We start from the raw sequence: 26,727 nt of genomic DNA on the forward strand, positions 1-26,727 counted from the left end.
CGGGACGGTGTCCATCCCACTCGGGAAGGTGCTGCTCTCATTTCTTGTAGTATAGGTCATAGTCTCAGAACAGCACTAGTTAACAAGTGACTGTCTAGAGCCAAGGCCAGGGAGCAGACAGACAGGCTAAACCAACCGTCTGCTAGCTGCACAGAGTCGTCACTCAGGATCCACCAAATTGAGACTGTGTCTGTGTCCGAAACCAAAATATAGGAATTCTCAGAAAGTCTGTTTTAGTAACCTGATTAACATAAAATTAAATAGGACTGAACGCACAGCCAGCACCTCTGATCTAAAGATAGGATTGCTGAATATTAGATCTCTCACGTCTAAAGCGCTTAATGTAAACGAAATTATTACCGACCAGGAGTTTAAAATAATGTGTTTGACAGAAACATGGCTTAAACCAAATGAATATTTAGCATGAAATGAAGCGAGTCCTCCTGGGTATAGTTACATACACCAACCCCGTCTAAATGGCAGAGGAGGCGGAGTTGCAGCTATTTATAATAATAATCTAAGCGTCACACAAAAGACTAAACACAAATGTAAAACATTTGAAGTTCTTTACACCAACATAAAATTTTCAGTGTCTGAAAGCAGGTCCAGTCAGACAATTCCACTAATTATTATTTATAGACCCCCAGGGCCCTACTCTGATTTTCTCATAGAATTTGCAGATTTCATCACAAATTTAGTTACCACGTTATCGTGTTAAGCGTACTTTCACGTCAGCTACAGCAGCGCGTTTTATTAACAATCTTCCAGAAATTACGATATTAGATAGATCTCCGTCTGACCCTGCAGGGCTCGACTGGGCCACTGAACACCTAGAATCAACATTACGTTATACCCTAGATGATGTAGCTCCCCTTAAGACCAAAATGATCAGGGAGAAAAAATTAGCACAGTGGTATAATGATCATACACGCACCTTAAAACAGACCACTCGAAAATTAGAACGTAAATGGCGTCAAACAAAATTAACAGTATTTCAAATAGCATGGAAGGAGAGCCTCCTAATTTATAGAAAATCTCTTAGTGCTGCTTGATCAGCATATTTCTTCACCCTCATAGAAAATAACAAGCATAATCCTAGATTTTTATTCAGCACGGTAGCAAAATTAACAGGGAATAAAAGCACTGCACTCACATGCACACCATCATTAGGTACTAATGATTTCATGAACTTTTTTAATAATAAAATTGAAAACATCAGGCAAAAAATCCAGACGGTTAATATAAATCCAAATTATTTTACAAGTAACCCTGTAGACAGCAGTGTAATTATAACAGACAATCAATTACAAAGTTTTACTCCTATTCACGAGAATGACTTAATTTCATTAATTTCCTCATCAAAATCATCAACCTGCATTCTCGATCCCTTGCCTACAAGTTTCTTTAAACAGATCATTCCAGAGGTAATTGAACCTGTTTTAAAAATAATAAACTCTTCCATTAGCACTGGTTTTGTACCAAAATCCTTCAAACTGGCAGTTATCCACCCCCTAATTAAGAAACCTGACCTTGACCCATGTCAGCTGTCCAACTACAGACCAATATCAAATCTCCCCTTCATAGCCAAAATTTTGGAAAAGGTTGTAGCACAGCAGTTATGCTCACACCTACTTATGAATAATATTTTTGAAATGTATCAGTCAGGATTTCGGCCTCATCATAGCACAGAGACGGCGCTAGTTAAGGTGGTAAATGACCTGTTATTGGCCTCTGATCAGGGTTTTGTCTCCTTACTTGTTTTGCTCGACCTTAGTGCAGCTTTTGACACCATTGATCACACTATACTACTTGCTAGACTTGAGAACGCTGTTGGAATAAAGGGAACGGCTCTCTCTTGGCTCAGGTCTTATTTGACTGATCGCTATCAGTTTGTTGATGTTAATGGTGAGTTCTCCACACACTCTGAGGTAAAGTTTGGTGTTCCTCAAGGATCTGTCTTAGGCCCTCTGCTTTTCTCTTTATATATGCTGCCTCTTGGTGTAATTATTCATAAACATGGTATTAGATTCCATTGCTATGCTGATGATACACAGCTATATATTTCAGCAAAGCCAGATGAGAGAGATCAGCTTAACAATGTTGAAAAATGTGTAAAGGACATTAGACAGTGGATGCTCGATAACTTTCTTCTGCTAAACTCAGATAAGACGGAAGTACTTTTACTAGGACCACATGCAGCTAGAAGCAAACTTTCCGATTACCTAACATCTCTGGATGGTGTTTCTGTTTCAGCGTGTACGGCTGTCAAAGACCTTGGTGTGATTATTGACTCGAGTCTTTCCTTTGAGGCTCACGTGAATAATATTACCAGGATCGCCTTCTTTCACCTTAGAAATATTGCTAAAATTAGAAATATGATGTCGTTACAGGATGCAGAAAAACTAGTTCATGCTTTTGTTACTTCTAGATTAGACTACTGTACTGACTACTGACTACTGACTACTGATCAGAATGCAGCAGCAAGAGTCCTCACTAGATCTAGGAAATATGACCACATCACCCCTGTATTAATCAGTCTACACTGGCTCCCAATCAAATCTCGCATTGATTATAAAATTCTACTACTGACATATAAAGCACTTAATGGTCTCGCACCACCGTATCTGAGTGAACTTCTGTACCAGTATGATCCTCCACGCCTACTTAGATCAAAAGGTGCTGGCTATCTGTTGGTTCCTCCAATAATGAAGATTACAGCAGGGGGCAGATCTTTCTCTTATAAAGCCCCGCAGTTATGGAACAGCCTTCCAACCAGTGTTCGGGACTCAGACACAGTCTCAGTGTTCAAGTCGAGGTTGAAAACATATTTATTCAGTCAAGCCTTTAATCAGTAGATTTTTTCTCAGGTAAAGGCTCAGATCTGGAGGGAACATTGATATAGAGTGTTTGGTGAACTGGGATATTTGTACGCTGTCGTCCCCTCACATTCACGTGTTCACTCAGGTTTGTTGATAGTGGTGTGGTGGGCCGTCTCTTATCCCAGAGATCCCTCATGTCTGTGTTGCCTTCTGGTTCTCCCTTTTAGTTATGCTGCCATAGCGAGTCTTGCCGGAGTCCAAACTGCACAGTGACTTTAACTCTCATGCAACAATAGGTACACTTAATAATCCATATCTTTCTCTTCCTGTCACCCTCTTCTCTCTCTCTCTCTCTCTCTCTCTCTTTCTCTCTCTCTCTCTCTCTCTCTCTCTCTCTCTCTCTCTCTCTCTCTCTCTCTCTCGGTCGAGTTAAACATGCTCCTGAGGCTCCAGTGACCACTGTTCCTGCCCCTCTCCCCCCCGTGGATCTTCCCACTTCATCCAGGCCTGCCTGGATTGGACTGTAGTTGATGTCAACAGTCTCCTACACTGACTCAGAAATACACTTCGCTTTTGATCATCATCACTGCACCCCGCAACATTGTATACCCGCCACAAATGGACATTCGGTGTAACCCAGATGAGGATGGGTTCCCTCTTAAGTCTGGTTCCTCTCAAGGTTTCTTCCTTATGCCATCTCGGGGAGTTTTTCCTTGCCACAGTCGCCAGTCTGTGTAAAGCTGCTTTGAGACAATGTTCATTGTTAAAAGCGCTATACAAATAAAAATGAATTGAATTGAATTGAAGTCCCCCGGCCTGTAAGATGGGGCCTCCAACCTCCGTGCATCCGCATGTCATTGGGTCTCTCTCAAAGCCCTGCACAGTTGGATGTGTACGGCCTCCCATGTCCTGACACTCTCCCAGTGTTATGTGACATGTATGTTTGTTAATGAGTTAACACGGAAGCAGGCGGAGTGTGAGACTAATTAGTCTCAGATGGGGGAGTGTTGTCAAGAAAATATTCAAATTAACCTTATCTAGAGTGTGTGTTTATTCCGACTAATATCCATCCAACAAATTGACCTAATAATTAGTATAGAATCTATTAGATCCAATAGAAGCAGCTTGATTAAACCTATTTAGTCTATGTATTTTAATCAGTCTCATGTAGTCTATTACGGATAAGCGGGAGAAAATTAATGAATGAATGTAGTCTATGTACTCCAAGTATAATTAACAATAGCGATCAGATATTAATAAATAGAGTAGAGTAGAGTCTGACTGGTGTTATGAGTGTGTTGGATAGACAAGAAAGAACAACATACAAGGCTTAAGCATGTTTATTGTGCAGAGAAGAGGTGAGATTTACGATGCTGTTGGTGAAGAATGCTCCTAAGAGATGTACCAGGACGTCTGTAAGTTGGAGCTGAATAAAAGAAACAAACAGAGATCACAATGACTAAAAACACACAACTAATATGTGCATGTAAGAACAAAAGTAATAAGCTTACAATGGTTATAGTTGTGAAGCTTAACACATTATGCAACAGTCAGTTCAGATAATATAAATGAAGTATGACCTAGACACTAACATAACCATGTAGAATAATGTAGTTAAACATATACAAATAGACAATTTAAGTAAAATAATATCGCTTGATTTAAAAAAATGGAATAGCAAATAGCATTATAAAAGCAGAACACTTACACAGAGTAGATGTAGGGAAGATAAAGTAGGCCGCAAAATGGTTGTCCACGCATAAAAACCTGAGAGCAGGAGTGCCTGGCTGTACCAGAGGGGGAGAAAGTTGTATACACATTCTTTTCTTAAGTGACATAGAGAAAAGGCCGTAAATAAGGGTAATGGGGGAACAGGAAAACCCAAATATGGAATCGCAGGAAGGGGACTTTGCTAGGATGAAGAAAATAGGAAAAAAAGTAAAGGTGTACACCAGGGTATAAGAATGAGTGTGTGCAAAGTGTGTGTGCGCTTGATCATTTTGATGTGATGAAGTGACCACCTTCTTGTCCCCTGGTGGTCTAGTGGTTAAGATGCAGCGCTCCCACCGCTGCGACCCGGGTTCGATTCCCGGTCAGGGAACCATCCCCAGCCACTCTTAGTGCCGGTCCCAAGCCCGGATAAATTGGGGAGGGTTGCGTTAGGAAGGGCATCCAGCGTAAAACATGTGCCAAATCAAACGTGCGGAGGATCCGCTGTGGTGACCCCTAACAGGAGAAGCCGAAAAGAAGTGACCACCTTCTATGGGCTCATCAGAACGTGTCTGGAATAAAGAAGTTTTTGCTCTTTCTCATCCAAGACTGAAGATTTTTCTTTGGCTTTTGAGGTCTATTTAATTTTATTTTATTAGGTTAAGAGTGTTACATCAGGAATTAACTGAAACAAAGAATCCACCCATGATGTGTCTGCTCAGAGACGGGTTCTGAGTTCCGACACCAGTGGTCCACTGCGGGCACGTGGGAAGGTTCATCGGACCATGGAAACAGCGGGGGTTAAAACTCTAGCACGCATTGGAAAGGCGTGAGTCCAGTGGTGTCCTGGCGCAACGGTCAGACACTATCTCCTCCGGGAGACCGAAGTTGGGGAAGACATGCTGGAAGAGGGCTTCTGCGGTTTCCAGGGCCGTGGGGAGGCCTCAAAGAGGGACGAAGCGGCAGGCCTTGGAGAACCGATCCACGACCACCAGAACACAGGTATAGCCTTCTGACCATGGTAAGTCCATCACAAAGTCGATGCCTATGTGTGATCATGGGAGTTGGGAAGTAGGCAGAGGGATAAGTTTGCCCACGGGTAAGTGCTAGGGGGTCTTCGAATTAGCACAGATGTTTCAGCCCTGGACAAATTCTGCCACCGTTCTGCTCATCCCTGGCCACCAGTAATGCCTCCAAGCCATGTGCAGGGTCACCATGTTCCTGGGCCAGACACCCCGCAACCGTACCACCACATTCATTCACATGAAGGTGAAAAGGCTTAGTATAATTTGGACGATCTTAAGCTTGAGCAGACTGTATAGCTATTAGGGTTGTGACCACGCGTAGTAAGCCGAAGTAACTCAATCATAGTTAAGCACACAAACAAGAGTCTAGAAGAGGTACGAACTGTAACGTGGGGATACTCTAAAATGCGGGTATGATCCGTACAGCGAGGATAATCCGTAAAGCGGGTATAATCCTTACAGCGAGTATAATCCTTAGGATCGGAAGAAGAAGCAGGAACCATCGGGGAATGCAGGCGGTCAGGAACCCGGTTGGTCAAGATATCCATCTGGTAGATCTGAAAGCGAGTGAGGTCGGAGCGTGAGCTTATAAATGGGAACAGGTAATGTGGAACAGGTGTTGGCGATTAGCGCCAGGAGCGGCTGAGAGAGAGCCGCAGAGGAGGCATGGCAGGAGGATCCCTGACATCGCCCCCCATCCAGGGGCGGCTCCTGATGCCCCAAACCCACCCTCGCCAGGCGGGCCAGGGCACTCCGAGGAGGGTGAGATTAGAATTATTGTAAAGCTATGATAAAAATTTGTACCAGTCAGTGTCACAACAGGCAACGGGTCAGTTACAGGACATGAAATTGAAACTCTATCTATTCCTAATAGATGAACCCCTTTCTCCCACGACCTCATCCTTGAGTTCTGTGCTGAGGCTGGAATGTACCACTTCCTGTTGCAGTGAAAAGCATAACGGGTTAACTAAAACTGCAGCAGAGAAGAAACCTCTAGCAGCATCTAATTATCTAGGGAAAAGTATCTAAATGTAACACAATTTCACTCCATCATGCCAAATGATCTAAATAAGGATTAGTCCAATAACCAGCACTATTCCTATACATCCAATCTTTGGGATTTTCTTCCGGTATTAGGTGAGAGATGTCATGACCCATCTTCTTTACACAGAACAAAAAACAGACACACAACACTTTACACTCAGACAATACAGCTGCACTAGGCACCAGGGGGATCATAGTCTTCAAACAAAAAAAGTCCAGTATCTCTGTTTTAATCACAATTTGTTTAAGTTAGGAGAAAAAGTACACTATAAAACAAAAAAAACGAAGCCAAAACAAAATTTTAGTCTTTCCAGTATTTCTTTTTATTCTCAAAAAAAGATTTTTTTGGGGCATATATAAATTATCATGGGTTCTTTTGGATACTTCAGACAATATCGCCTATATTAGATAGACTGTAAAAAAGTCTTCTAATCTTGTATCTTACGTCTAAAGTGAGGAAAACTTTGTTGTGATGATGTCATGGAGCGAGTAAACGGGAGGCGGAAGCCGGAGTAAAGCTCGCTCGGGCTTATTAACGAGAGTGGGAGAGAGAGATATACACAAGCACACACTCACATACACATACACACGGCAGTCCTTTGGAACCCAAAGAGTGATATCTGTGGTAAGCTCTGGAGGGGCGAGGTCCACACAGTCTAAGAATGAACACACCGGAGGATAGGGGTAATCCGGGGTGCGCTTTGGGAAGAAAGCGCAAGCGCGGAGAGAGTGCAGAGTCCCGAAAGGAAAGGCACGCATAAGGATACGTAACAGCACATAACATCCAACACATACAATAATGGACAAGGAGTAAGTGTGAGTGAATGGTTTATGTAGGAGTCGAGGATGAGTGTTTAACGAGTCCCAGGTGAGTGTGGTTATTGCCGGGAGCTTCAATGAGAGAGCGGAGGTGTGAAGTCACCAAAGGGGGCATGGCAGGTGGTTTCCTGAACACCCCCCCACCAGACGTCCGGTGGGCCAGGGCACTCAGAGGAGGGCCCCGGTGTCCGTCCAGAGTTGAAGGGGACCCGGTTAGAATCGCCGTGGAAAGCTGGGAAGGACCAGAGGTGGAGCGACAACCCCGGCGGAGAGCCGTGACCAAACGATGCCCATCCTGAAGACCTGGGAAGGAACCACGGTCCCAGCAAAGGGTCCAAAACGGAGGCCAGGAACGGGGCGAAACCCCTGGCAAAGACCGGAGACTAAATGGCTTCTTCGGTGAAGACCGGAGGCAGGGCGAAGGCCGGAGACAGAGAGACGCCTTCAGCGGTGACTGGGGACGGAGAGACGCCTTGAGCGGAGACCGGAGACGGAGAGACGCCTTGAGCGGCGGTGATCAGGGGCGGAGTGACCCCTCCTGCAGAGGTCTGGAGCGGAGTGATGTCCACCACAGAGACCCGGAACGGAGCAACGCCTGTGGCGACGATCCGGAACAAAGTAGTGGCCACCACGGAAGTCAGGAGCGAAGCTATGTCTGCAAAGGAGATCGGAGACCGAGCGTCGCCCTTTGCAGTAATCGGGAGCAGAATGACCCCCCTCACTGATGAACTACTGCCGAGCATGGATCACCGACTGCGCACAGCATGATAAAGTTTTGCGTAGTGCTATTGATCACAAAGCTCCTCCATCACATTTAATTCTGTGGACTCATGAAATGACTGACAGTTTTGCTGCCCTCAAGAAGGCTATACAGTCTGCTCCAGCTCTAGGTCTTCCGAATTATGCTAAGCCTTTTCACCTTTATGTGCACGAACGTGGTGGTACGGCTGCAGGGATCCTGGCCCAGGAACATGGTGACAGATATCGCCCTGTTGCGTATCTTTCCAAATCTTTAGACAATATAGTCTTGCCCTCATGCTTGCGTGCAGTGGCTGCTGCGGCTCTGATGGTCCGGGATGCTGAGAAAACGGTCCCAGCCAACATTTTCATGTGGGCTCCATGCGGGTATTTGATGGGCAGTCACTTGGGCCCTGCATGGGCAATTCAATTCAATTCAATTCAATTTTATTTGTATAGCGCTTTTAACAATGAACATTGTCTCAAAGCAGCTTTACACAGATAATGTGGTGATTTAAAGTAAATATGTTCTTTGTAAGTAAGTTTGTCCCTGATGAGCAAGCCGGTGGCAACTGTGGCAAGGAAAAACCTTGAGAGGAACCAGACTCAAGGGGGAACCCATCCTCATCTGGGTTGCACCAAATGTCCATTTGAAGCAGATATACAATGTTGCTGGGTACAGTGTTGATGATCAGAAGTGAACTGTATTCCTGAGTCACTGTAGGAGACTGTTCACATTAACTACAGTCCAATCCATCCTCAAAGTGCCCGTTCTTACTCCGGAATTTAATGGAACCACCCAAGGCTTTGATGAGAAACCGTCCCAAGCTGCACAGAGTGGCCTCCAGTCGAAGAGAACACTATCCAGTGGTCACTGGAGCCTCAGGAGCAAGTTTAACTCGACCGAAAGAGAGAGAGAGAGAGAGAGAGAGAGAGAGAGAGAGAGAGAAGAGGGTGACAGGAAGAGAAGGATATGGAATATTAAGTGTCCATATTGTTGTATGAAAGTTAATGTCACTGTGCAGTTTGGACTCCGGCAAGACTCGCTATGGCAGCATAACTAAAAGGGAGAACTAGAAGGTAATACAGACATAAGGGATATCTGGGATAAGAGACGACCCACCACACCACCGTCAACAAACCTGAGTGAATGTGAGGGGACGACAGCATACAAATATCCCAGTTCACCAAACACTCTATGTCCATGCTCCCTCCAGATCTGAGCCTTTACCTAAGAAAAAAATCTACTGATCAAAGGCTTGACTGAATAAATGTTTTCAACCTCAACTTAAACACTGAGACTGTGTCTGAGTCCTGAACACTGGCTGGAAGGCTGTTCCATAACTGTGGGGCTTTATAAGACAAAGATCTACCCCCTGCTGTAGTCTTCATTATTTGAGGAACCAACAGATAGCCAGCACCTTTTGATCTAAGTAGGCATGTGTGGAATTTTTGATAGGCATCAATACAGCCAAGTCTATATTCAGCAATAATTATCAGTTAAAATGTTTTAGTATCATTTAATGGACTAAGTATATATTTGCTTTAACTAACCTGCCTAACAGGTTGACCTTAGACCAATGTAACCAAAGCCTATTGCTTGCATATAAAGAAACCACAACAGAGACCATTTAGAAAAAGACCACCATGTTTATTAAGGATGACACTCCCAGTGGGAACACTTAGGGAAAAGATGACAAGGACAACAAACCAGCCAGGGACTGTTAAGAGACAGGCCATGGTAGGGCTCAGAAGAAAGAGACCCACAGGGGTCAGGCCCAAAGCCAGGCTCAGACTCAGACTCAACCATGATGACACTGTCAGGAGATGCCCAAGGAGTAGGAGGAGAAGAGGGCCCATGAGGAGGATTGCAGGGAGAAGTAGGGGAATAGGAAGGAGAAGCACCTTGACAAAGATCAGGCGAACTAGGCCCTGAGTCAGGCCCAGAATCAGGTGCACTGTCAGTGTCAGAAGAGAGGGGAGCCCCAGGAGGAGGACTGACAGGCAGAATCAACACAGGGTCAGTCTGAGTGCCCACATCAACGGAAGAAGGAGGGGTGTGGGTAGAAGGGGAAGACGTAGGATGATCAGGACCATCACAAGGGTCGACCAAATAGTTGTCCAAGTCATCAAGCAAACGGGAGATCTGGAAATGATGATAGGGAGAAATGGGAGGAGTGCAAGCCCTAGAGTAAGGGCGAGACCTCTTGCGTCTAGTGGTTTTGCAACGAGCTAGAAAAAGCACACAGAGAGAAGAGAACAAGGCCAAGGTCAATGGATAGCATGGTGGCAACTAAATAGGAAGAACCAGTCTAGTACACTAGGTACTGAACTAGTGCACAGCCAAGCTTAAGAAAAATATCTAACACACAGCCATATAATCAACTATAACCATAGCATTAGCAGGAAAAAGCACATAAGAGCATTAAAATGAAGGTCTTAGGAGCAATATATAATCATAGAATAAGGTAAAATAGGAGAAGGGACTTACGCATAATCAAGAAGAAGAAAATAAGAAAATATCCAAAGGAACTGAAGACTAGTCCAAAACAGTGTTGCTCCAACAGGCGTTAAGACAAGAATGAGGAAGATAGGACAAGTTTTAAAAAATAAAACCCCAAGAAGGCCCGAAAATAAGGGGATATAAACAAGAGAGACCACGAGGAGGAAATGACAAAGGGAAGAGGAAGAACCAGGAGGGAACGAAAATAATGGGAATTAGGAATTACCACGTGATGCATAGTAATGAGAAGGAAGGGCCCAAAAATTGGGTAGGTCAGAAATAATGGGATTTAGAGTAAAAACATGCAAATTAAGGTAGGAGGCGCCTAAAGGCGCCTGCACATAAATAGGAGACGCTCTCAACAGTGGAGCAGTCTCTTCGTGGAGTCCCTGTTTTGCAGTTCTTTTTGAGCAGTAGGATTACCTTCAAGACCGGTCTGAAGACTTTCTTTCGGGATTTTATTTGTTACTTTCATCTTTTGGTGAGCTCAGATTTTGGAAACTACCTAAAAGTTCAGGGTGGAAATCACCTTAGGTGATTCACCCCTTAGGGTTTTGGGGACTTTCCTTTTGAAGCGCTTGCAAGCATCTATTATTCTGAAAAGGAGGTTTCTTCTGGATTATATCTGTTTTGGTGATTGATCTTCTCTGCAGAGAAAAGAAATAAACTTGTATTTTGCTGTCCTTCTCATCCAAGTCTCTGGGCCTTTTATTGGGAGTTCTGACCGAGTTAGTGTTAATTAAGAACTAAAGAGGTAAACTTGGAGCACTCCTGAGGTGTTTGGTCTCAGAGGGGATTCTGAGATCCGACATATGGAGGATCATACTGGTACAGAAGTTCACTCAGATACTGCGGTGCGAGACCGTTAAGTGCTTTATACGTCAGTAGTAGTATTTTAAAATCAATGCGAGATTTGATTGGGAGCCAGTGTAGACTGAATAAAACGGGGTGATGTGGTCATATTTCCTAGATCTAGTGAGGACTCTTGCTGCTGCATTCTAAACTAACTGAAGCTTATTTATGCACTTATTTGCACACCCAGACAGTAAAGCGTTACAGTAGTCTAATCTAGAAGTAACAAAAGCATGAACTAGTTTTTCTGCATCCTGTGACTACATCATATTTCTAATTTTAGCAATATTTCTAAGGTTAAAGAAGGCGATCTTGGTGATATTATTCAGGTGAGCCTCAAAGGAAAAACTAGGGTCAATAATAACACCAAGGTCTTTGACAGCCGTACATACTGAAACAGAAACACCATCCAGAGATGCTACGTAATCGGAAAGTTTGCTTCTAGCTGCATGTGGTCCTAGCAAAAGTACTTCTGTCTTATCTGAGTTGAGCAGAAGAAAGTTATCAAGCATCTACTGTCTAATGTCCTTTACACACTTCTCAACATTGTTAAGCTGATCTCTCTCATCTGGCTTTGCTGAAATATACAGCTGTGTATCATCAGCATAGCAATGGAAGCGAATGCCATGTTTATGAATAATTTCACCAAGAGGCAGCATATATAAAGAGAAAAGCAGAGGGCCTAAGACAGATCCTTGAGGAACACCAAACTTTACCTCAGAGAGTGTGGAGAACTCACCATTTACATCAACAAACTGATAGCAATCAGCCAAATAAGACCTGAGCCAAGAGAGAGCTGTTCCCTTTATTCCAACAACGTTCTCAAGTCTAGCAAGTAGTATAGTGTGATCAATGGTGTCAAAAGCTGCACTAAGGTCGAGCAAAACAAGTAAGGAGACAAATCCCTGATCAGAGGCCAATAACAGGTCATTTACCACCTTAACTAGCGCCGTCTCTGTGCTATGATGAGGCCTAAATCCTGACTGATACATTTCAAAAATGTTATTCATAAGTAGGTGTGAGCATAACTGCTGTGCTACAACCTTTTCTAAAATTTTTGATATAAAGGGGAGATTTGATATTGGTCTGTAGTTGGACAGCTGACATTGGTCAAGGTCAGGTTTCTTAATTAGGGGGTCTATAACTGCCAGTTTGAAGGATTTTGGTACATAACCAGTGCTAATGGAAGAGTTTATTATTTTTAAAACAGGTTCAATTACCTCTGGAGTTATCTGTTGAAAGAAACTTGTAGGCAAGGGATCGAGAATGCAGGTTGATGATTTTAATGAGGAAATTAATGAAATAAAGTCATTCTCATGAATAGGAGCTTTGTCTAATCTAGCAGCACTAAGAGATTTTCTATAATTTAAGAGGCTCTCCTTCCATGCTATTTGAAATTCTGTTAATTTAGTTTAATGCCATTTACGTTCTAAATTTCGAGTGGTCTGTTTTAAAGTGCGTGTATGATCATTATACCACTGTGCTAATTTTTTCTCCCTGATCATTTTGGTCTTAAGGGGAGCTACATCATCTAGAGTATAACGTAACGTTGATTCTAGGTATTCAGTGGCCCAGTCGAGCTCTGCGGGGTCAGACGGAGATCTATCTAATATCGTAATTTCTGGAAGATCATTGATAAAACGCTGCTGTAGCTGACGTGAAAGTACGCTTAACACGGTAACGTGGTGAGGTAGCAGAGGTGGGAAGTAACGGAGTACATTTTTTTGGTATCAGTACTTTACTCCACTAATTATTTTTCAGCTTTTTACTTTTACTCATTACATTTTTACACAAATATCTGTACTTTTTACTTCTTACATTTTTAAACCCGGCACGTTACTTTAGTTTTAATTCATTGAAATTTTTTTTTTTTTTTCACTGCGCGCCGATTTCAGCCGAACAACTGATTTCCTGTTACTGCGCATCTTTTTCAATCCGCTGGTGTATAAAGTCCTGACTCTCACTCTTTACGAAGATAAGAATCAACAGGCAGAAGGCAGTAAGAAGTTTGGGGTTAACGTGGATGAGACAGAGGGAGTCAGTGATGTAAACATGACTGAGAACAGACACATTTATGATGATCATCATCTTTTCTCTGCTTGTGTTCTATATGTGGATCTTCAGCCTGGATACATTCATTAGGTAACAACATTTTTAATTAGTTTTGTATTAATAATAAAAAAAAAAAATATATATATATATATATATATATATATATATATATTTGGCTGTCAAAATTCAAATTATTTTAAACGGCACTAGATGTTATTAACGCGCTATCAATTCAGCACGCATTTCTGTTTTTACCATTTTTATAAAAAGTATAAATACATAAATAAAAAACTAAATATAAAAGAGGTGAAATTAAAACCTCCAGCAAAACATACACTTATTCACGACGTCCCTTCTTTACTTAGATATAAAATAAATAAATAAACTCCACCGAAAAATAATTTTAATCAGTAAACTTTTGTTTTATTTCTGCGACAAGTCTCAAATCAAACACCAAATCCGCCATGTTGCACACAATTTACCCTCTGGGTGGCGTTTTGTGGGTTTTTCCCTCATAATGGCGAAACAAACTTAAATGACTGTCTTTATTGATCGAACAGATAAAAACAAAACATCATTCTAATCTGTAAAATGTCTATGATTATATATAAAAGCTTCTTGACTTGACTTGAAGAGGTGCACTTTCTCTGGTATCACCTCATTTACTGTCCATGTGGAAACATAGCAAAGGTCAAGTCAAGTCAAGTCAAGTCAAGTTTATTTGTATAGCGCTTTTCACAACAGACATTGTCTCAAAGCAGCTTTACAGAAAACAACAGTGAAGGTGAATGGTGTGCGTTTGTCCCTGATGAGCAAGCCGTGGCGACAGTGGCAAGGAAAAACTCCCTTGTTTGATATGAGGAAGAAACCTTGAGAGGAACCAGACTCAAAGGGGAACCCATCCTCATATGGGTGACATCAAGAGTTTGGTCATAAATCTTTCAACAATACAGAACAATTTGTGATCATCATAGATCCAGCATCAGCTTCTCCATGCCAGGGCCTTTAAACACTCGGCATCTACTTCTCCATGATCATCCATAGGTCCATAATCTTCACGAGGTGGGACGTGACTGGAGCTGGCCAAACCTCAGGATGCCTCGGGATGGGGAGAGAAAGAGAAGCAGTGGAGAGGAATTAGCGTAGCTGCTGTTCATGATATTAACAGCACAAGTTGATAATGTGCATGTAATCATATATTCTGGAGCACAAGGTTGTGATGTGATGTGTGTGATGTGTGTTATGTGTAGGCTTTGCTAAAAAGATATGTTTTTAATCTACACTTAAACTGGGAGAGTGTATCTGAACCCCGAACACTGTCAGGAAGACTATTCCAGAGTTTAGGAGCTAAATGTGAAAATGCTCTACCGCCTTTAGTGGACTTTGCTATTCTAGGAACTACTAGAAGCCCAGAGTTTTGAGATCTCAGGGAGCGTGACGGATTGTAGCGTGTTAAAAGACTGGATAGATACATGGGAGCCAAACCATTTAGTGCTTTATAAGTGAGTAGCAGTAGTTTCTAGTCTATTCGAAACTTAATAGGAAGCCAATGTAGGGACGATAAGATTGGGGTTATATGATCGTATTTTCTTGACCTAGTAAGAACTCTTGCTGCGGCATTCTGAACTAACTGAAGCTTGTTTATTAATGATGCAGGACATCCACCTAGTAATGCATTACAGTAGTCTATTCTAGAGGTCATAAACGCATGGACGAGCTTCTCTGCATCAGATATAGATAACATATTTCTTAGCTTAGAAATATTTCTAAGGTGAAAGAAGGCTGTTTTTGTAACTTGATTGATGTGATTTTTGAAAGATAAGTTGCTGTCTAAAATAACTCCCAGGTCTTTTACCGTTGAACTAGTAGTTACAGAACAACCGTCTAAATGCAGGCTGAGATGCTGGAGCTTCTGTGTACTATTTTTTGGGCCGATGAGCAAAATCTCCGTTTTATCAGAATTTAATAGCAGAAAGTTATGGGTCATCCAATCTCTTATTTCTTCAACACACTCAGTTATGATGAAATATATAGCTGGGTATCATCAGCATAACAATGGAAGCTAATTCCATGCCTTCTAATAATATTTCCTAATGGAAGCATGTATATTGTAAAAAGCAGGGGTCCTAGAACTGACCCTTGTGGCACTCCATAATTTACTAGCATTATCCTGGATAGCTCTCCATTTAAATCTACGAAATGGTAACGATTGGACAGGTAGGATTTAAACCAGCTTAATGCCTATCCCTGAATACCGATGTAATTCTGTAAGCGATCGAGGAGAAGATCATGATCTATAGTGTCGAACGATCTAGTAAAACTAATAGGGAGATGTAGCCTTGGTCTGAAGCTAACAACAGGTCGTTAGTGATTTTAACTAGAGCAGTTTCTGTGCTATGATGGGGCCTAAAACCTGACTGAAACTCTTCAAAGATATTGTTCTCCTGCAAGTGGTTACATAACTGGGCAGCGACAATCTTTTCTAAAATCTTAGACATAAATGGGAGATTTGAAATTGGTCTGTAATTCGATAGCGTGCTTGGATCCAGATTAGGTTTTTTAATGAGGGGCTTAATAACTGCTAACTTGAGGGATTTAGGGACATGACCTAACGATAGTGAGGAGTTAATAATATTGAGAAGAGGCTCACCAGCTGTATATAACACTTCCTTCAGAAGTTTAGTGGGAATTGGATCTAACTGACATGTTGTTGATTTAGCTTTCATAATAGCATCATACAGCTCTTCCTGTCCTATACATGTAAAACAGTGTAGTTGTGGGGTTGTAAGTACGATTGTGTCGGGAGATGCTGTCAGAGGTTGAACTGCCACAATTGTTTTTCTAATGTTATCTATTTTTTCAGTGAAGAAATTCATAAAGTCTTCACTACTAAACTGTGATGGAACACATTTTTCAGATCCCTGATTTGTTGTTAATTTGGCGACTGTACTGAAAAGGAACCTGGGGTTGTTTTTGTTATTTTCTATGAGTTTGCTCAGGTGTTTAGCTCTAGCAGCTTTTAGCGCCTGTCTGTAGCTAAGCATACTGTCTTTATACGCAATTCTAAATACCTCCAATTTAGTTTTCCTCCATTTTCTCTCCAGATTACGTGTTGTTCTCTTTAGGGCATGCGTATGACTATTATACCAAGGTGCAGGTGCTTGTTCTCGAACCTTTTTTAACCGGATGGGGGCAACAGTGTCTAAAGTGCTAGTGAGGATAAGGTAGCATAGGTTGATGAGATGGCGAACAACATAGGTTGTTCGCCATCTCATCAAGATGATCAGCAGTTATGGGTTTAATGTGAAACTGAGATAAATCAGGCAGGTTATTTATGAATCTGTCCTTAGTGGTTGGAATAATAGTCCTACCAAGTCGATACCGTGGTGAAACACGGTTAATCTGCTCTACCGGTAGTGTGTACAGTAGGAGATAATGGTCTGTGATGTCATCACTCTGGGGTAAAATATCTATATCAGTGACGTCTGCTCCGTGGGATATTATTAAGTCTAGTGTGTGGTTAAAACGGTGGGTTGGTCTGGTGACGTTTTGTTTAACTCCAAAAGAGTTTAGTAAATCAACAAATGATAATCCTAGGGCATCGTTTGCATCATCTACATGAATATTAAAATCTCCTACAAGCAGCACTTTATCAAAACTGATCAAGAGGTCTGAGAGAAAACAAGCAAACTCATGAAGAAAATCAGCGTAGGGCCCTGGGGGTCTGTACACGGTGACCAGAGCGAGTTTTCTATGCATCTCTGAAAGTGCAATTTTAAGAACGAGCACTTCAAATGATTTAAAGCTGAATCCTAATCTCTGACTAACATTAAGAGAAGCACTATAAATGGTTCCTACACCCCCCCCCCACGACCAGTCTGACGGGGCTCATGCTTATAAACATATCCTGATGGTGTCGACTCGTTTAGACCCATATATTCACCTGGTTTAATCCAGGTCTCAGTGAGACAGAGTGCATCGAGATTATTATCTGTGATCATCTCATTTACAATCAGTGCTTTGGGTGCAAGTGATCTAATGTTTAAAAGACCGAACTTTAGAACTTTGTTGTGTTTGTTTATCTGGCATTTTTCAGTTTTAACTGCAATAAGATTATTTCTGGATCTTGTGTATGTAATTCTTGGTTTTACTACACGAGGAATAGATACGGTTTCTATAAACTGGGCTGTGTGTGAACTTGTAACTATTTGGTCTGTTGTATGCGTGTTCTTATAGTTGAAGATTTCTTGATGTCTTACCAGTCAGATGGTGTGTAGTATCCTAGAGATGTTATCTGATAGCACTGCTGCTCCAACTCTGCTGGGCGGAAGAACCTAGGACGCTCCCAGAAACAGTTCCAGTTATTAACAAAGAGAAGTTTATGTTCTCGACACCATGACTGTAACCATTCATTTAGAGCTAAAAGTCTACTAAACTTCTCAGCCCCTCGCTGGTAAGTGGGAAGAGGTCCTGACACAATGATCCTCGTTGTGGGTGATGTGCTGCGTACCGTCTCCACCAGGATCCTGAAGTCCCTCTTTAAGATCTCCGTTTGCCGCAGCCTGGTGTCGTTTGATCCGGCATGGAGAACAACCGCTCCGAAGTTCTCGTTCAGGATCGCGGGTACCTGCGCAGCGACATCCAGAACACGAGCACCAGGAAAACAGCGAGTGTGCACCTTACCTTTAGCTCGGGTAGCGCGGACATGCCGGACGATGGAATCTCCGAGAATAACAGTGTCGCGTTCCGTCTCGCGGAGAGGGACGAAGCGGTTCTCGGTCGAGATCTCGAAGGCCGGTGGTGGAGGTGGAGACGTCCTCGATCGGGGCTTGGCTTGTCTCTTCCGCCGCGGCCGCATCCAGGGTCCATGTTGCACCGGTGCCGGAGTTGTAGGTGCGCTGGGCCTGGGCATAGAAGCACGCGGAGTTGATGTGCTGGGAGCGTTAGGTTCAACCCGGGAGTTTACCTGGGATGAGTGCGCGTCCGCCCGGGATGTTTCCAGCGCCGCTTTCCGCTCTCGCAGCCGGTCATGCTTTACATGCAGCTCGCGAATCTGTTTCTCCAATGTCTCCATCTCCAACGCCACCGTTTGCAACTCGAACGAGTCCTCACCTGTGCTCGAATGCAGACAAACAACCGGCATAGTGCTTATCGTCACGAACAGATTTATTATACAGAGATGTGAGTGAGAGAAAATAAATATAAACAACAATAGTTATAGTCGAGTTAACTAACTACAGGCACAAGTCAGGAAGACAAAAACAATTAAGGATTATTAAAAGAGGAAAAACGGATGGATAGATAGCAAAGTTTGTTTGAAAGACGCCGAGAGAGATGGAGGTGGCTCTTAATGTCCACACATTTCTGCACTGTTATAGCCTTTATATTTAATCACTGTACATATGCTTACATATATATCACATGCTGTACATATGATACATATTTATCTGTACTATTTGCACGATTGCTACTTTTTGCACTTCTGATAGATGCCAAACTGCATTTCGTTATCTATCTATCTATCTATCTATCTATCTATCTATCTATCTATCTATCTATCTATCTATCTATCTATCTATCTATCTATCTAATATTAATATGATGTGAGGTCCAGTTAACAGCTAAAACAGGTAGAAGTAATAACTACTTTTTACTTAAGTACATGTCAGAGCCAAGACTTCTTTACTTTCACTTGAGTAAAAAAGTTTAATCAGTACTTCAACTTTTACCCGAGTATTTTAAAACATGAGTATCTGTACTTCTACTTAAGTAATGGATGTGTGTACTTTTGCCACCTCTGTGAGGTAGTAATGCAATGACTGAGGCAGATTTTAAAAGAGATGAGATAATGGTCTGAAATAGCTAAAGACTGTGGAATTATGACTAAGTTTTTTTATTTTTAATCCAAATGTTAACAACAAAGAGTGTGAGAGTGTGTCCACCACTATGAGTGGTTCCTATAACATTCTGATTAATTCCAACTGAATTTAGAATGGACACAACTGCTGCTTTTAAGGAGTCTTCCTGATTATCAAAATGAATATTAAACTCACCAATAATTAATGCTTTGTCCAAAGAAGTAGCTAAATTTGTGATGAAATCTGCAAATTCTATGAGAAAATCAGAGTAGGGCCCTGAGGGTCTATAAATAATAATTAGTGGAATTGACTGACTGAACCTGCCTTCGAAAACTAAATATTTTATGCTGGTGTAAAGAACTTCAAATGTTTTACATTTGTGTTAAGTCTTTTGTGTGACGTTTAGATTATTATTATAAATAGCTGCGACTCCACCTCCTCTGCCATTTAGACGGGGTTGGTGTATGTAACTATACCCTGGAGGACTTGCTTTATTTAATGCTACATATTCATTCGGTTTAATCCACGTTTCTGTCAAACACATTATAATAAACTCCTGGTCGGTAATAATTTTGTTTATAGTAAGCGCTTTTGACGTGAGAGATCTAATATTCAGCAATCCTATCTTTAGATCAGAGGTGCTGGCTGTGCATTCAGTCCTATTTAATTTAATGTTAATCGGGTTACTAAAACAGACTTTCTGAGAATTCCTATATATTGGTTTCGTTTGGGGGACAGACACAGTCTCAATTAGGTGGATCCTTAGTGACGACTCTGTGCAGCCAGCAGACGGTCGGTTTAGCCTGTCTGTCTGCTCCCTGGCCTTAGCTCTAGACAGTCACTTGTTAACTAGTGCTGTTCTGAGACTATGACCTATACTACAAGAAATGAGAGCAGCACCTTTCAAAGTGGGATGGATACCGTCCCGCCCTAACAGGCCAGCCTTGCCCTCAAAAATGCTCCAATTATTAATGAAGCCCACATTGTTTTTGGAGCACCACTCGGACATCCAGCAGTTTAGCGACCATAACCTGCTGTAGGCTACATCGCCACGTCGCATTAGGATGGCGCCAGAGCATGTTACTGCATCGGACATTGCCTTTGCTAATTTACACACCTCTATAATATTACTCTTAGTAACCTCTGACTGTCGAAGGCGTATATCATTAGCTCCTGTGTGAAAAACTATCTTAGAGAACCTGTGCTTTCCTAAGAATCTAAGCTGACCTGCTATGTCCGGTGCCCTGGCTCCCGGTATACACATAACCTGTGCTGCTGGTGCCCCTAAAGGTCTATCTAATTTCACGTGCCTCAGAATGGAGTCTCCTAAAACCAGAGCTCTTTCAGGTTTCTCAGCGGGTGCTTCACTGAGGAGAGCAAACCTGTTGGACACGTGAAGTGGAGAGGAATGGTGCTCCCGTGGGCAAGCCTTAGCATTAGCTTTGGCTTTGCGAGTATGCCGCCAAACCGTCACCCATTCGCCCCCTGCTGCGAGGGCACTAATGCCGGAGTCGGGGGAATATTAACTTCACCTAGGGCATCCAGACTTTCCCCTGCAGAACCTGGACTGCTCTCGCACACACTACTTCTCTCTAGACTCTGGATGCGCTCCTCTAATGCTAAGATCTTCTCCGTCAAAGAGCAAACTAGCTTACACTTCTCACAGTTAAAATTATCGCTAACAACGGAGAAAGACCCACTAAACATGTCACACTTCACACACTAAATGAACTGGATGGTCGCCATAGCAGAGAAATTACGTACCTTAATGTGATTACTGTAGTGTGTGTTCGTAGTTCTGGTGGGAATGTCCTCCGCTCACTGCTTTCACACCCTCAAACAGGGAAAAAACGCTTTTCTGAAAGCAAAAATAGATGAGACGGAGCCAACGGAAAGTTGTCCCACATGACTCAATCATGGGCCAACCCACAAATGTCCCCTTTATGGGGTTGTTGTGGGACCACAGTGTGTGAGATTTGGGTCCCATTTATTAATTTTATCATTGATTTTTGTGGGTGAACTTAATGTGCTACTATGGAAAATCCACTGTCAAACCATTTCAAACCTTAGTTACAATGTAAAACTGTGCTTGACCAAACAAAGAACTAATATTAGTCGATTTTATGTGCTGCTCTATGTAAGTAAACAAGAAACAGGAATAACAGAATTACTGAGTAAAATAGTTCACTGGTGGGTCTATGCAGATTCCGCAGCTGCACACCTACAAAACGGTAAAGAAAGAGAAGACAGAAAAGGCAATTTAGTACATTTTAAAATACTACCATTCACAGCAGCATCTATAAAAAAAAAGAAATGCATCAATATAATTGACATATCCTAGTATCTCATCAGTGAATTGTTCCTACCTCTGCCTCGCACAGTAATAACTTATGCCGGGGGACCAGTCATGGAATCCAAAATGTTATGGATGTAACAAATAAAATATCAACCTTGCATCTGAACTTGACTCTTAAACGAATATTTGGCCATTGCCAAAAGCCAGTGATTAGAACAATGATCCTCAGGATCACGGTGGCCCAGAAAGTTCAATGCATTGCAACTGAAAAAAACATATGCAAATAAAAAAGACACCAGCAAATTAAGAAAACATCTTCATCAGTTAAATAACACGTGCTGAAAATCCTCACAACGCAAGTAAATACAGAAACGTCCTGCAAATCCTCAAAACACAACCAATTAATTTGCACTGCAAATAGCACAGACCACAAAATATATGTTTCATGGGGACCCCAACAAGTGACTGTTTGTTTTGTGTCTATTGATCAGTGGTGTTGTTGATGATCTGAAAGGTGAGTTTTTTGTTTATTTTAACATCCTGAGCATGATTCCTTGACTTTGCCAGTTAACATAATAACGTTTTACAGTTAATTGTGTATTTCATTAGATTATTTAGGATAATAATATCCAAAAGGCCAAGGAATCATAAATAAACAATGATAAAATAAACAAACAACTCACCTTTCAAGTCATCGACAACACCACTGACGAATAGACATTGAACAATAAGCAGTTCCAGGCGGGTTTGTTACTTCTTGTGGTCCCCTTAAAACATTTATTTTGTGATCTGTGCTATTAGGTTGTGTTTTGAGAATTTGCAGCATGTTTCTGTGTTTGGTTGTGTTGTGAGGATTTGCAGCGTGTTTCTGTACTTGGTTGCATTGTGGGGGTTTGCAGCACATGTGTTGTCAAACTGATAAAGTAGGGTTTTTTTTATTTGCTGGTGTTTTTTTCCTATTTGCATGTGTTTTCTTAAGTTGCAGCACGTTGAGCTCTCTCAGCCACCGTATAGGATGCCTTAAGGATAAGTAATTTATAAGATATTTTTTAATTTCAGGGTAGAGTATTCCCTTAATTAAACAAAGGCAAAAACAGTGATCGGGATAAAATATTATTAATTGTGCAGCCCTAGCTATAGGTTATATGACTTACACTTCCGGCTGTACTGCCCTCCAATCATGTTCCCACTGTGCTCTCAAAGCACAGTTGCCTTCTCTGTCTCTTGCATTTGTGAACCATTTACCAAGTGCTGTCTCCAGCTCTTTCTTACTGATAGTTTTCAGCAAAGGGTTCTGCTTCAGGCTACCTGTAAAGCAAAAAAATGTATATAAAGTAGAGCATGCTACCACATCAACCAGGGCACAACCAATTATTTGTATGTATAAAGCATGCAAGTTACATGAGCATAAGACTATCAGAACTAAAAAAAAAATAATAATAAAAAGACTAAAAATCACAAGGTTGTAAGCACCTTCTAATCCATCATTTGCCCAAACTGTTAACTGATCTGAGTCGCGGGAGCGGCAGGAGTCTGACTGACTTTATTTTTAAAGTAATCATAACGTATCATATTTTTAGTAATGTTTAGAAATGATATAAATATTAATGTTTTTTTTGTTTTTTTTTATCACCTCTACCTATTTCACCTAAATCACATTAAAATAATGTTAATTATTGTCACAATTTCCTCAGAGCTTTTCTCTGTGTATTGCATATACACATGTTATAAAGGTAGTGGAAATGAAAGATTAGGCCACAGTGCTTTTACTGTTTCACCCTCCTGTTATTATGAGGACACTATAAGGAGAAAAAACAGTTGAAAATGGTTTGAAAAGTCGGTATTTCCACATTTTAGTAGACAATTTCCTAGTTATCTGCTAATCGTTAAGAACGTTCAGTTTTCCACAGGTGTTTATCTGAGGTAAACCAGTTCAATCTCCACACTTACCTTCGTTATATCGTGCCTGTAACTTTAATTACCACAAATCTTTCAGAAGTATACATTAAATAAAAACAACAGTAAAATGTGAATACCGTAATTTCCGGACTATTAAGCGCACCCAAATATAAGCCGCACCCACTGAATTTTACAAAGATTTTTATTTTGAACATAAATAAGCCGCACCCGTCTATAAGCCGCAGGCCTACATTGAAACTAATGAACGTTACACAGGCTTTAACGAAAGACAGTGTCTGTAACACGGCTTGTATCTAACCAGTAGCATACCAAGAAAGGCATTGTTCACAACAATTTCTCTCGAGAGTTTTTCTTTTGGTATCGTCGTGAGTTTAAAAATCACCATCGTTGAAGCTTTTCTCCCGATGCCATGCAGCTCAGAACACAGGTGAAGTGCGTTTTTTCATGCCCGGTTGTTTTCAGCGTGACGAATGATTCGCATTTTCTGTTGACAGTCCGAGTGAGCAGCAGGCCAAATGTCAGAGGAACCTCATCCATATTTATGATGTGGTGCGGCCCTATTCAGTGGGAGCGCGATTTAATATAAAGAGTTTCATTGGTTCACCTGAACCCGTTCGGCAATTTCATTGGTCTAAGGTTATGGGGCTCAGTTTTTTGGCTTGAAGCTTGTGAAACCGGGAAAAACCCAGGAAAAATCTATAAATTAGCCGCGTCATTGTTTAAGCCGCGGGGTTCAAAGCGTGGGAAAAAGTAGCGGCTTATAGTCCGGAAAATACTGTAATTTAAAACAAAACCTAATTTCTTACTGTGACAGAGATGTCAGGTTATCCAGGTCAGGTCAGGTGCTCCAGTGGTAGTAAGTGACGACCGTTTCTTCAGAATGAGAAGGCGGGAGACACAGGAGCCAATGGGAGACTCTGTGAGCTGCACTACCGATTCTTTTATTTTTATTTTTATTTAAATTTTTGACTAAAGGTCATACCTATGTTAATGTTAATATATAAAATTTTTGTTAATCTGTTGATCTCATAAAACATGCAAAAAACATATCAATTGAATTTATCATAAATTAAATAATTGAATAATAGATTTATTTTGACAAATACAGGGGTACCCCGCTTATCGACTTTAATCCGTTTAAAGAGCAAATGTAATTATCCCATAAGAAATAATGGAAAACCAATTAATCCGTTCCCGACCTCCACCGATACCCATTTATTAAAATTTTTAATAAACAAACGAGAGAGAGATATCCGTGGTACGCCCTGGAGGGGCGAGGTCCACGGGCGAACGCACGGAAGGAAAAAGGTAATCCAGGGTGCACTTTGGAAAGAAAGCGCAGCCGTGGAGAGCGCGTGGAGTCTGGAAAGGAAGAAACGCATAGGAATACGTGTGACAGGGAAAACACAGAAAACCATGCACCAAACACCTTTACATACCAACAATAACCGACAAGGAGTGTGGATGAATGAGGGGTTTATATAGGAGCTGGGGATAAGTGAATAATGAGCCGAAGGGGGCGTGGCAGGTGGATTTCTGACAATAATACAGTAAAAAGTATAAATTAAAAACATTATAAAAGTAACAAAAAAAAAAGCTCCATGTGGGTCGGGGTAAAAAAAGGTCGATAAGCGGGCATTTGGTCGTTCAGCGGATGCAAATTTCGGTCGAAAAACTGTTTGCTAAGTGAAAAGGTCGATGTCCGAGCCGGTCGATAAACGGGGTACCACTGTATAGCTAAATATAGCCCAAATATGGTCCATACAGGGCCCTCGAATAAACAAAATGGGCAACCTAACTGGGGCCCACAACCGTAACTAAGCTGGGGCCCATATTCAGCCCATCAAAGTGCCCACTCTGACCCCATTCCCACGTGATGTCCATATAACCCAGATAAAACCCATGTGGGGCCCACATGGACATGTTGGCTGGGGGTGCTGTCACATCCTTTGAAACTGTACATCTCACATCAGGTAACAGCTATCTTACACAACCTCAACACACAACATATGACAGCACAACGTAGATCTGGTTATGAAACCACACTCTTGGCGACAGAAAACTTAACTATTGAACCTTCTTCTCAGCCGCATTCAGCTGTAGTAGCGTTGCGTGATCTGCTAGACGATATTGACTATGACAATGCACATGATTGCCTTAAACACATTCAACAAGAGACCTCTTGTAGGCCTGATCTTTTAGATAGGATGCCGGAGTCCAAACTGCACAGTGACTTTAACTCTCATGCAACAATAGGTACACTTAATAATCCATATCCTTCTCTTCCTGTCACCCTCTTCTCTCTCTCTCTCTCTCTCTCTCTCTCTCTCTCTCTCTCTCTCTCTCTCTCTCTCGGTCGAGTTAAACATGCTCCTGAGGCTCCAGTGACCACTGTTCCTGCCCCTCTCCCCCCCGTGGATCTTCCCACTTCATCCAGGCCTGCCTGGATTGGATGTCAACAGTCTCCTACACTGATGTCAACAGTCTCCTACACTGACTCAGAAATACACTTCGCTTTTGATCATCATCACTGCACCCCGCAACATTGTATACCCGCCACAAATGGACATTCGGTGTAACCCAGATGAGGATGGGTTCCCTCTTGAGTCTGGTTCCTCTCAAGGTTTCTTCCTTATGCCATCTCGGGGAGTTTTTCCTTGCCACAGTCGCCAGTCGCCACCGGCTTGCTCATCAGGGACAAACTTACTCATAAAGAACATATTCATTTTTAATCACCGCATTATCTGTGTAAAGCTGCTTTGAGACAATGTTCATTGTTAAAAGCGCTATACAAATAAAAATGAATTGAATTGAATTGAATAGATACGGCCCTGGAAGAGGGGGATTGCCTATATGTAGATGGTTCATGTTCAAAACCTTCTAATGGTGTGTATTTATGCGGATATGAGGTTGTAAGATTACCTGATGAAATAGTTGAAGCTAAATCAACTATTCTTATGGTGTGTATTTATGTGGATATGAGGTTGTAAGTTTACCTGATGAAATAGTTGAAGCTAAATCATTACCATACACATCTGCACAAGCAGAGTTGGTGGCAATTACAAGAGCATATCAGTTGTCTGAAGGTAAA

General features: G+C 41.9%; 1 long non-coding RNA gene across 1 annotated transcript; it reads right to left on the bottom strand.

The window, feature by feature from the left end:
- Positions 1–21,561: 21,561 nt before the first annotated feature.
- Positions 21,562–24,586, bottom strand: LOC310722383. The gene is made up of 3 exons (XR_014532358.1): positions 24,443–24,586; positions 22,871–23,024; positions 21,562–21,641 (listed from the first exon to the last, which is right to left on the bottom strand). It is a non-coding gene; the product is annotated as an uncharacterized lncRNA (long non-coding RNA).
- Positions 24,587–26,727: the final 2,141 nt, after the last annotated feature.

Source organism: Silurus aristotelis (assembly GCF_946808225.1).
Source record: "Silurus aristotelis genome assembly, chromosome: 28".
Taxonomy (NCBI): domain Eukaryota; kingdom Metazoa; phylum Chordata; class Actinopteri; order Siluriformes; family Siluridae; genus Silurus; species Silurus aristotelis.